Source organism: Lygodium microphyllum, chromosome 2, assembly GCF_053477565.2.
Source record: "Lygodium microphyllum isolate KBCC chromosome 2, Lygodium_microphyllum_v1.1.10, whole genome shotgun sequence".
Classification (NCBI taxonomy): Eukaryota; Viridiplantae; Streptophyta; class Polypodiopsida; order Schizaeales; family Lygodiaceae; genus Lygodium; species Lygodium microphyllum.
In genome coordinates, this window is record NC_141136.1 from 190544101 (window position 1) to 190556543 (window position 12443).

Consider the following 12443-nt stretch of genomic DNA (forward strand, 5'->3'; position numbering starts at 1 on the left):
GGATTTCAAGCTTGTAAGTATGCTGGACAATAATGTGCACAAAGGCATTTTCATCCTCACAAAGTTACAATTACTTTCATTGTAAACTGGTTAAATGAAATTACAAGACTAGGGGCTAGTGAAGAGAGGGAGCACTCGAGAGGTCACTGAGAGTAACTCCACATGTGTATCCATTAAGAGGTGCATCTACTCCATTGAATGCCTTTATGCCAAGGCCATGCAGCAGTGAGGGATTGGAGGCTAGTCTAGGATGGCCATTTGGGTGAGCTTAGGGCTGCATGCATGCAGCCTTCCTCCTCCAAGCAGCCTCTTGAGCAGGGGTGAATGTCTGAGAGGAACCGCAATATCCCCAAGTCTGGTGAACAAATGGAAATGGTGTTGAAATGGTAGCATTGAATGGCAGTTTTAAAGAGATTTGTTGCTCCCCAATGAGGCTAGGGAGCCAAAGCTGGTAGAAGAAAAGAAGACTGTCAGAGCTTTAGTTGCTTTCTTCCTCCCTTGGCTGAAGCAAGACCACTGGCAGGCTTGTACTGCTTCATGTGGCAACCCTTGGCTTAGGAGTTTCAATATTGATTCTTGCAGACATATCAAGTCGTGTTGTTCTTCAAAAGTTCTGCTCTATGGATAGGGGATTGGTTGATCTAAAAATGCATTACAAACTGATTAGCTCTTTAAAACAGCCCTAAAACATGTAAATTACCAAAAGTTTCACTAAACTGTGCATGGTCTTAGAGAGTTTTTGTATCCCATAAGAAAAACCCTAATTTGGGAGGATCCTTCAACATCTATAAATAGCTAGGCTGCCCACCATTCAATCCATCCTTGTCTTGTAGGTTTCAGCCATTATCCCTCTTCCACTAGCTGTCCAAACCAAGTGACTACTGCTATGTGGTCTACAGGTATCACCCCAGTCTCCTACTACCATTGGTGATACGCTGCTGTCATCTTCAGGCAGTTACATTGCTGGATTTACCAGTTCCAGTCCTAGAGACAGCTGTATTCTGGTTTCCAGCCTGCTGCCCTTCCATTTCCAGCATCGGTCTGATTTGCATTTGCGTCTAATTTTTTTTGCAAATAAAGTGTGGCTAATTATATTACTTCAGAAAAGACCTGAATACAAAGAAGTGCTCATGCTCAACAAACCAAGTTGGAGTTGGTGAAAGTCACAGATACATTATATATACGAGCCTCTCAAGGTCGTCTGGGGGGGATAGGGGCAAGAAGCCATGGAGGGGGGGTGTATCGCCATTTGGGATTGCTTGCCTGCATCATGAAGAATAGGTCCTGGCCGCCCCAAGTGCGCATGAAATGACCTTGGAGCTCCTGATGAGCCCTGGACTCGCCTTGCACCTGATCCCATCGGCCTCGAAGGGGGTGGATGATGGAGGTCCAGAGCTCTGCTAAGGTTGCCTGTATTGAAAGTCTCTCTCCGCCAAAGGCCACCTGACACCGTGCCTTCCAAATATGCCAACTGGTAAGACTCCCTATGATTTCCCATACCTCAGAGTGGTCTGCTGTGGGCTCCAGTACCTGGCAGATGGGTAGAGCCTCTAAACCCACCACTGCTCATGACCCTGCCTCGATAATGAATATCGTATCCTACATCCCGGCCTCATACAGAAGGTGACAGCCCTGGCTGACCACCTGCTAGCAGAAAGCGCCCCAAGAGATACATCCAAGGCTGGGTGCTATGCGGCGAAGGATGTGGCATACTCCTCTTCACACGAGTTGTGCCACCTCACACGACCAAAGGCAGTGCTTTAGGGTTTCCATAGACTGCTGTGTGCAGCACTTACAAACTTCCTCCTATATCTGGGCAAGCCAACTTCCCACCGCCAAGCCTCCATGTGCCACCAGCCATAAAAAATACGATACCCTCCTCGGCCTCCAGCTGTCCCATGCGCGGCGCCAGAAGGTCCGTCGGAACGGCTTCATGATGCTGTGCTCTGCCCAGTGTCTACTACGTGACGGCGCCCAATCCATATTCTCCTGTATCAATATGTGTCTGCCAATCCTGGTGGTGTACTCCAGGAACCTAGGTGGCTTCTTGGCGACCACAGTGGCTGGCCAAAGCCACTCTCTCGTATCCCACTTCAGCTCGTCAAGTGGTATTCCTTCCCAGATCTAGAGGCACCACTCCCTGAGCTCCTGCCAAAAGACCAAAGGGTCCAGCCGCCATGTCTTCCCCTGAAGGCCAACCATCCGGATCCTCTTCCATGAAAGGACAGCTATTTCCTTGTCTTGCTGCCCTCTGTCAAGAGACAGACACCCCCTCTCCTGTACTGTGAAAAAGGTCCTAGGTGGAGCGCCACACATCCACTCTTCCTGCCACCTATAGGGGGATGCCTGCTGGTGAAAACCTAGCGGCCCATACCTTCTCGGGCTCTATCGGCTCTCGGACCGGGGGAGCAAGCCACTCCTGAGGTATTGCTGCATCTATCTCCCTTCTTCTCAGCTCCACTCCTCGTTGGCAGCCTGATACTTGCTGCAGCACCTCGTTCGCCACCTTGTACACCTCCTGCCATGTCCACTGGGTGTGGGGGCGCTCGCCGATCTGTGCCCCTTCCCGGTCCCTGACCTAGGGGTTCCAAATCACCGGGTGACGGTCTATCTCCTCCTCGCAGCCTGGGGGACTTTGGATTAGGGCCTTACGGAGGCCCTGCCACATGCGGAGCAAGCTGCGTAGGAAGGGTGATCTGGGGGGGGGGTTGATCTGGGCTGATGTGAAGATCCATCTTAGGGACAGCCTCCACTCACCGCAAAGTCTCAGTCTACAGTCTCAAAGACCCTCTTGCAATAGGATCTTCCAGGTCTGCTCTCCTGGTGTGAGGCTGCGGACAACTAGCTTGCCCAGGAGGGCCATACTTTGATACTCTGGGTCTATGATTCCAAGCCCTCCCTCTGACCGATGTCATATAATGGTCGCCCACGCCATCTTGGCCTTGGAATCCCTGGAGCCGTCTGACCTGGACCAAAGGAAATTTCACACTAGGCGGCAAAGCTGCATTATGCAGGAGGAGGAGAAGCACCAACACGAGTCCCACCTGGAACCCTAGGTATTGGACTGTCTGTCCTCTACTCACCCATCTAAATCCTAGGTGGACGCTCCACTTCATACTAGAGTCCGGGTCTGTAAGGAAACCAATCGACTTTCGCCAGTTGATTTTTGCTCCCGCTGTAGAATAGAACACCTCAAGAGCCAACCTCACTCTCTCCAGCATCAACTCGTCATCCTCTATGTAGAGCGATGTATCATCTGCATAATCTAAGTCTAACAACTCGGTCTCCTCTCTTACTGGAAGTCGGAGGCTACGTAAACTGCACACACGTGACTTGAGGAAGTGAGACATCACCTATACAAAGAGAAGGAACATGTATGGGGCCAAGGGGCAGCCCTGTCGGACCGATCTCTCTAGCCGAAACTCCTCCCCTTGCCTCCCTCCTATGAGAACCTTGTTGGTGGCCGATCTGTAAAGTGTAGAGACCTTGGAAATCTAAGCCTGGGGGAAACCCAACCTCACCATGGTGTCCTCTAGGAAATCCCAGTTCACCCCGTCATAGGCTTTCTCAAAATCCAAGAGTCGTATGGCCAGTCTCTGCCCACTATACTGGGCCTACTCTGTTGCCTCAAAGAAGGTGAATACATTGTCTAGAATACTTCTATCTTGGACAAAGCCTGTCTGTGTGTCATGGATGATGTCTGGAAGCAAGGGGCGTAGTCGCCTACCAATCATCTTTGCCAGTGCCTTATAGGCTAGTGACAAAAAGGTGATCTGTCTCCATTGGGAAAGCTCAAACTGGTCTCCCCCTTTGGGGAGAAGATTGATAAGGCTTGCCGATAGACTCCCTGGCATCTGCCCTGAAGTGAAAATCTCCTGAAAGGCCATCAATAGGTGGTTCTTTACCACTTCCCAGAAGGTAGTGAAGAAAGCCTTAGAGAGGCCATCCTCTCTCGGGCATTTTTGCCCGTCCTGTGTGTAGAGTCTCCTCTAGTTCCTTCTCTATGAAGGGGGCTAGGAGGGAGCGTCCCATCTCCTCTGTGACGAGGGACGGGATGTTATCCCAGACCTGCAGTCTACATTGCTGTCCTCTAGCTGAGACTGTCTCATGTTGGAAGAGGTGACTATAGTAGTCGGTGGCAATCTCCATCACCTTGTCTGGGCTAGAACAGGTCCTCCCATACTGATCTTGGAGGCTGCGTATCTGCTCTCCTGAGGTGCGAGGCTGGTACACCTGAAAAAACTCCCTGCACATCGTATGTCCCTTCCGCGCCCAGAAAGTTGCTGAGGTGCGGAAAGAGAACTCAAAGCGCCTGTGTCCTCTAGGCCAGCAATGGCTGCTCGCGCACGCACCTCCTGTGCGTGGAGAGTGGGATCCCCTGGTGCCTCCTGTAATAATCTCTGTGTGGTTGCAAGGTCCTGCTGGAGTGCTCTCTTCTCCTCCCAGCTCTGTTGCTTGGTCTGTATGGCTGCGTCTTGGCAGATTCTGCTCTACTCAACTAGGGCCTCTACAACCTTCTCTACGATTTGGCCTGTCCTGCCCCCCTCTCTGGTCCAAATTTTCTCTATTTGTCTCGTCACCTCCTCCCTCCTATAGATCGAGTCAGGGATTTGACAAGATCGTGTATTTAGAACAGATGCTAGGGGATCTAGTGTCAGAAGAATCGGGCAATGATCGGACAACATGGTGTGATGACTAGGAAATCAATGCGAAAATAGGCACCAAAATGTGCTCACATGGAAATAATTTTTTGTAAAATGATTAATTGCAAATGTACTCTGTCAAAATTTCAAATATGAAGCAATGTAAAAAGTGTAGTCCAAAAGGCTCACATTAAAAAATGTTGAAAGGAAAAGGGAAGGTCAAACACCTTTTGTCTCATTCCAAAAATAAAGGGTCTTTAGACCTTAGCCAATGTATGCAATTTGAATTTTATAATTCAAGAAAGGAAAAGGAGGTGGTTGCAATCGTGGGATTTGAGGAGGTGGGAGGTTGAGGTGGTTACACCCTCTCTCTTCCTTTATCTTCTCCTCTCACGCTTCATTTCTTCCTCTCCCATTTTGGCACAACACTTGCTTTCTTGTTCTTGCTTCCCTCTCTTGTGCTTTCATTGCAAGATCTCATGGAGAGTGAGGATGGAAGAATTTCTCTCAATTTCTTGTGTGCCTTCCTCTTGTGTGTTTTAGAGCAATGGTTCTGGTGAGAAGGAGAGTTTTCTTGCAGGTTTTCATGGACAGCAATGTATTTGCAGCCTCTCTTGGCCGGTTCACAGTTCTCTTGGTGTCGTGGTAGGGTGCTCTTCATGGTGCCCGACGCCATTTGCCCAATCAGGCCTCTCCAAGAGCCTCCCCACTCTCCCACATAAAACCTGTCCAACCGCTCCAGCAGAACTCCACCTAGCCGCCTATATTCCCAAGAGAAGTCCAGCGACCTCTCTCTCTTATGCAAGGCAGGGTCTCTCCATGCATCGCGTGCTCCTACTGCTAGTAGAAACACCTCCCATGCCTCCTGCTCCTCCTCGGCCATGCCCTGGTAGTTTCTCTCTCTGCCGTGTTGGTCCTCCAAAGCCTCCAAGTTGTTGAAGTCTCCTCCAACAATCCAGGAGTCCATCTCTGGGAGTCCTTCCGCGATCTCCACCTAGAACTTGCTGCGTGCCCTAACCTCCGTAGGGGCATAGATATTAAGGACTCCAAGGCACGAGTCCCCCATATCCAATCTGATCCATAGCACCCTCCCAGCCACTATCGTCCCGTGGTCTCGAACATAAGCGGTAAGACTCGGACCAATAGAGGTGCATACGCCTCCACTCCTACCGTGGGCATCTATGGCGTGCTCCTAGTAAGTGTATGAGTTGCCTGGGAGTACCTTCCCTACCTACTAGGCCTGGTTAGGGTTGAGCTTGTGCTCCTATAGAAGTAAGATGTTGATCCGTTCGGCAAGGGTAGGCTGCAACTCCTACCGAACAATCAATTTCCTGGAACCACTTGCCCCACTGTAGTGGAGGCTATTCACATTCCAGGATGCAAGGTGAAAACCTGTGACTGCCCGAACATGCATTTGTTCGGTGTGGAGGCCCATTTCTACCAGTGTATAGAGTCTCAACTCTCAGCATGGCTGATAGATGCGTTGATAGTACCACCTGGAACTTTTATCACCTCTATGGTCCCGATCGAGGGCCACCATGGGGGAATGGAGCTCGCCATCCAGACCAGCGGCAAAGCGTACCTCAATCTCTAGGAACTGTGGGATATTCTTGACCTCTTTCATTGCCACCTCTACCTTTGGGACTCTTGCAGCTGTCACTGCATCCGCGAAGGACGTGGGAAGGATAGTGCCGAAGAGCTGTCCAAAGTCTTCCACCAACTGGTGATAGAGTATCACCAAGACGAGGAAAAGAAGGGTGACCGAGTGCCGAAGAAACCTGTTGTGGAGTACAAATTCTTCCACTGTAAAGCCATTGTACCAAGGGACCATGTATATGATCCCCTTCGTGGACGCATATGGTGAATTGGCAAGCAACTCGCGAGCTGCGTCTGTTGAGCTGAGCCTGACCATGAAGATCTATTGGCCCATTAGGACCACCTCCACCATCTCCGTTGTGCCGATGCGCAGCGTGGAGTGAAGCCAATCCCGAAGCTGGGTCGTGGTTGGGGAGTGTTCTACTACCTGACCATAAATTGTTGTTTCCTTTAGCTCCAGCTCCTTAGCTCGGACAGCTAAGAGCTGCTCCTCAGAGAGGATGACACACAAGGTGTTTGACTGGGGGGTACTCGCTGAGTGCGCCGGCGTTTGAATAGAGGTTTCCATTGCGCATCCCTTTTGAGAGACTACCAATCACATTGTGGTGCTACCTGAGGAGGGGGGAAGTTGTTGCAGATAGAGGGAACAATTGGAGGGTGGGGAGAAACAATGGCGAGGGAGGGGGGAGGGGAATCTATTTTTTTTTTTTTTGGCAGGGGGGTATTGAACACTGCGGACGCAGATAGCGCGCCGGGGGTGGGGGGGATAGCAGGGCAAAGGGTGGATATGGTGGGAGGGGGGGGTGGTAGACAGGGCAAGTTGTCGGGGGTGGGGGGAAAGAGAGGCAGGCGGGGAGGGCACAGTCTGACGGGGCACGGGCGACAAGGCAGGATATGGCGGGGGGAAAATGTCAGGGCGAGGGCGAAAGACAGGCACGCGACGGCTGGAAACACGGGGAGCGGGGGCGAAATGGCAGGATATGGTGGGAGGGGCAGACTGTTAGGGCAGGGGCGAAATATGGGCAGGCGAGGTGGTTGGAAACACGGGCCGGCAGTTGCGAGAGATGACGGGGCGGTTGTTGCGAGCCGTCAGGTGGGGGGGAGTTAGCGTGGGGGGGGCGAGCTCACAAACAACGCTGACAAATGAGCGTGATCGATCCGGGGCATCGATCCGGGGTGGACGATGAGACGAAGTGGGGCAGCTGGCGACGTGATGGGCGTGAGCTATATCGGGATATTCCTTAGTGGGATGTGTGTGATTGATAGATTGACGTGATGCTTTCTTTTGCAGATTTGTCCAAATGCAGTCGCCTTGGTAGACTCGTTCAACCACACTGATCAATTCCTGGGGTCAGCTCTGGGCTCCTACGATGGTGATGTGTACAACCGCCTTTATCGAGAGGCATGGAAAACCCCATTGAATGACAGAGGAGTGGTGGACAGATACGACGACTACATCCAACCTCTCATCCGCCACCACCAGTCCACTTGGATATCCTCATTTGCTGTATCTAAATTGTGAATATACGTAGTCCATGTGTGTGTGTGTGTGTTGCATTTGCATCTATAGTAGGTTGTTTTTGTGTTTTCAGTACCTCTCTTCATCAGCCTAAGCTTCGATTGGTGATTATTGCACTCGGGATCCATCTCTAGTAGTGGACGACACACATTGACACCTCCCTCAATCCACTTCCACGAAAGTCAGTGACTGTTGGAAAACTCTAACCTTGAGCATTGTGTATATCCTCTCATTTTTTAGGCAAAAAGTGCCAAGTCTGTCTTTGTGAGGGTGTGAGTGTACCCCTCTTCTTTTCCTTCAAAGGAGTAAACAATCGGGTGGAGTTTACCTTGCGAGAGGTACTTGGCATCGCCAAGCGAGAATTTCATGATGAGATCACTGACATAATTAAGAGGAAGCGTCAGTTTCTTGGTGATACCATTAGTGCATTGCTGCAATTTGAAGAGGAAAGTGGTTTGTTGGGTATTCTGGCTGAATATGAGTATGAAGTAAGTACTGGATTATCTATGCAGGATGCTACTAATCAGTGGTGGACAGCATGTGGAAAATAGAAGAAAATGGTTGAAAATGCATTGCCTTGGAGAAATATGCATGGTGGAGTAAGGCAGATGCAACAATATGGATAATAGAATCTAGGATTTATTCCTCGAAGTCACTACACAAGAAATCATTGGGCTAGGGCTACCATTGAAACGGTAGTAAAAATAGGGGAATGTGAAACTCTTTGTATTGCTTTACTTGACCATGGGTCTGAGATAAATGTCATTGAGCGTGGATTGTATGAAAATGGTGCATGGCTTGCAAATAATTCTTCGGGAGAGCTTTGTACTGTATATCCTAATGTAAAAGTGACAATTGGTGATGTACAAGAAGAGTAACACTTCTTTGTGCAAGATAATTCCTCATATGCAGTGATTTTGGGACATCTCTATATTATTGGAGTGCGTATGGAAACAAAGGTGCTTGATGATGGTTTTACTTATGCAAGAGTCAGAAGCAAGGATGGGAAGAAAGCACTCCAATTTCTTACTATTTGTGTTAATCATTCTAGAAATCGGGATACACTTCGAGAGTCTTCTTTGGCTCCAAATGCAAGGGAATTCAAAGACCTAGATTTTCATTAAGCACTGTTGTAATGCGGGGCTGTAGTAGTGCTGTTCAGAGGATGTACTCGCCCCTTCATGGAATGAAGCATGTGTTTACTATTGGCTATTCTCAATTTACAACAAATAGTTCATGTTGGTTTAAGCATATGGAAGCTATGTGCAAGGTTGAACGCATATATATGAAACGAGCTACTAAGGAATTAAGAGCATTGGGATTGTTAGCTAAAAATGAAGGCATTTTAGGCATCTTTTATGGACTGAATATTAATGACACTATGGCTGAAATTTTAGCAACTATACATACAGAAAATGAGATTGAAAATAGAGTGTTGTTAGTATGTTCTTTGGATATGTATGATGTTATAGCATTGTTTGCTCAGTAGGAAGGATTACAATGGGATGAAGCACTTGTGGAGACAAAGTATAAGACAATTGACAAAAAGGTGAAACCAATTGCTTTGCTACTTCCACCAGAGAGTGAGGGTTTGTATGAAAAAGTGTTAAGGCAACCAAGCTTATGAGATCCTAAATAAATAGGTCATCAATTTACATCTGAAACATTACATGAATTGAAAGTTAGTGCATAAGGGTTTTTTTTTCTTGCTGAGAGACTGTTTTATGTAGATGTTGGCTCATGGAAAGGCATTTGCATTTCAACCAAGTGAAATAGGTTGTGTGGATCTAAATGTTCTCTCTCCTATGGTCATATTTACTGTGCCACATGTACCATGGAACTTGAGGCATATTCTAGTGCCTAAAGCTTACTTGCCAAAGTTGATGGATTTGCTAAATGAAAAGATTCGCATGAAGATCTTGGAGCCTTCTTCAGCCCCGTACTCAAATCGTTGGTTTACTATGCCAAAAAAGAATGGGGCTTTGAGATTTATTCAAGATCTGCAACCGGTCAATAAAGTGACCATAAGAAATGTGGGTGTAGGTCCTATGGTTGATGAATTTGTAGAGGCTTTTGTAGGCAGAGCGATCTATTCTTTGGGTGATCTTTACTTGGGGTATACTCAGTTTTAGCTTGCAAATGAAAGCAAGGATATCACAACCACGAAGACTCCCTTGGGGTTAGTACAAATGTTTACTCTCCCATAGGATGCAACAAACTCAGTGGCACACATGACAAATGCTATGAATAGGGTACTCAAGGATTTTATACGACAATTGACAGTGCTCTTCTTGGATGATGTTCCAATCAAAGGGTGTGCAGTGGATGAAAAGAATGAAGAGATGGATGCTCATGGATACAGACAATTTGTTGCAGACTATATTGTGGATTGTGAGAGGATTTTGACACGTCTAGAAGAGGTGCATTTAACTCCTTTCTTCTGGACAAAATTCTGTCTTTGGATTTGAAGAGGTTTTGATTGTTGGGCATATGTGTGGGCCCTATGGACGAAGACCATCACCAACAAAAATAGATGGGATTGATAGAATGCAAGATGTATGGACGAATGTATCAGAGGTACGTAGATTCTTGGGAGCATGTGTGTTCTATTTGATATGGATTCCTCACTTTGCACATGTAGCCGATGCTCTATATCAACTTCTGAGGAAAAGTTAGAGATTTCATTGGGAAAGGAAGCATCGGAAAGCAATGAAGAAATTGAAGCAACTCTTAAAATCTGCTCCTACATTGAGAAAGGTTGACTATTCACATGGAAAGCCTATCATTATCACTATGGATATGAGCCCAATCAGGATTGGATGGGAAATTGGGCTAGATGATAAGGTAGGGCAAAGATATGCAATACATTTTGGTATTAAAGTACTGATTGAATGACAGAGAAGGTATCCACAGGTTAAAAGAGAATTATGGGGAATTGTGACAGCCCTTAAATGTGATAAGGAGTATTTTATGGGTGCTCATGTAGTCCTTGAGGTTGATTGTTTGCGAGTATTGGGTATGATTACTAGTTGTGCTACCCCAGACATTGCTATGTTCCGGTGGATTGCATACATCAAATCTTTGAACCTTGAATTTCAGCATATTGCAGGAAGAGATAACCCAGTGGCAGACATGTTATCTTGAGCACGCTATGAGAATGAAGATGGGATGATGGATGAGGAGGAAGAAGATGACTTTCTTGCAACTAAAAATGATGTTGCAAGAGTGAACTTAGCAATGCAAGGTGTTGTTGTAGCATTAACAAAAGCTTGGACAACAAAGAGAAGACGCTTTAGATGTTTTGCATCTTGTGTAGAAGTGTTTCTAGAAGACAAATATGCAGGAGAGTAGCTGAGAATTGGTCAATATCACAATACATTAACAAAGAGAGATGAATGGTCAGATGAGAAGTTTACAAAGATTAAGAGGAAACCCTATGGGTTTTTCTTAAAATATGGATACTAATGGAAACATGCTAAAAAGAAACAGGGTATGCCATTGCGAGTTTTGGGTAACAGAGCTTCACAAGTAAATATTATGCAAGAATTTCATGAAATCTTATGGACTAGTCAGAGAGATGTTTTGGGATACTTTTACAAAGATCAAAGAAAGATATTAGTGAAATAACTAAATGAAAAAAGACGAATATCGGGCTATGATATGTGTGAAGAATAGTGTGGTGGCACATGGACAAGACCCACATGCATTCTTGCACATAAATGGGGGACTTAGACCACACACACACACACACACACACACACACACACACACACACACACACACACACAGAGGAAAATCTCTGTGCGAACGACAACTAAGTGGGAAACATGTACATTGCAGTCCCATGTGTAAATAGTAGCCATGAACCATGGAAATAAAAAACCCGAACACGCAGGGTACGAAGTTCGGTTGGGGACCCATGTAGGAACATAGTGTGAAAAAAGGGGTGGGTTACTGTAGGTTTGGGGTGGGAACAAGGATTTGGGAGGGGAGTGTGCTTGGAGGGGGTAAGTGGAAAGGGGGCTAAGGAGGGTGGGGGTGGGGGTCCAATGGTGGGCGGGGGGTATGGAAAAGGGGGGTGGGGGGATTGTAAGAAAAGGGGGGGGGGGGGTGCCCAAAATGGGGGAAAAGATGGGCGGGGTGGGCTAGGAAAAATGGGGGATAGGGTGGGGATAAAGTGGAGGCTAGGTAGGTAGAAAATGGGTGGTGGGGGGTGGGGTAAAGTGGAGGGTGGGCTGGTAGAAACGGGAAAGGGAAAGGAAAATGATCGACTGGGGGGTCGAAAGTAGACGGGATGGGGGATATGAATTGGGTGGGGTGGGGGGGAGAGTGGACGAGGTAGGTGAAGTAGGTTGGGGGAGTGGGCATGGTAAGCGAAGGTGGAGGAGGGCCGAGGCATTGTCGCCGGGGGGGGGGGGGGGGGGTGAGGAGTAGGAGGAGGTGGCTGGCAGCGTGGCAAAAGTGGGGGGGAGGAGACGAAGGAGAGAAGAGGGAGAAAGACTGATAGGCTAGAAGGGGAGGAGAGGGTGTTGGGACAAAAAACGGGCATGCCCGACACTGGCTATAGGCATTAGCTGGGCCTTTGTAACTCTTATAAGACAACCCCACACGGTCTCGCAGCCAAGAGTGTCTAAGGGACACACTGCCCTAATCACTACTGTAGATATTGTGTTTGTAGTGGAACG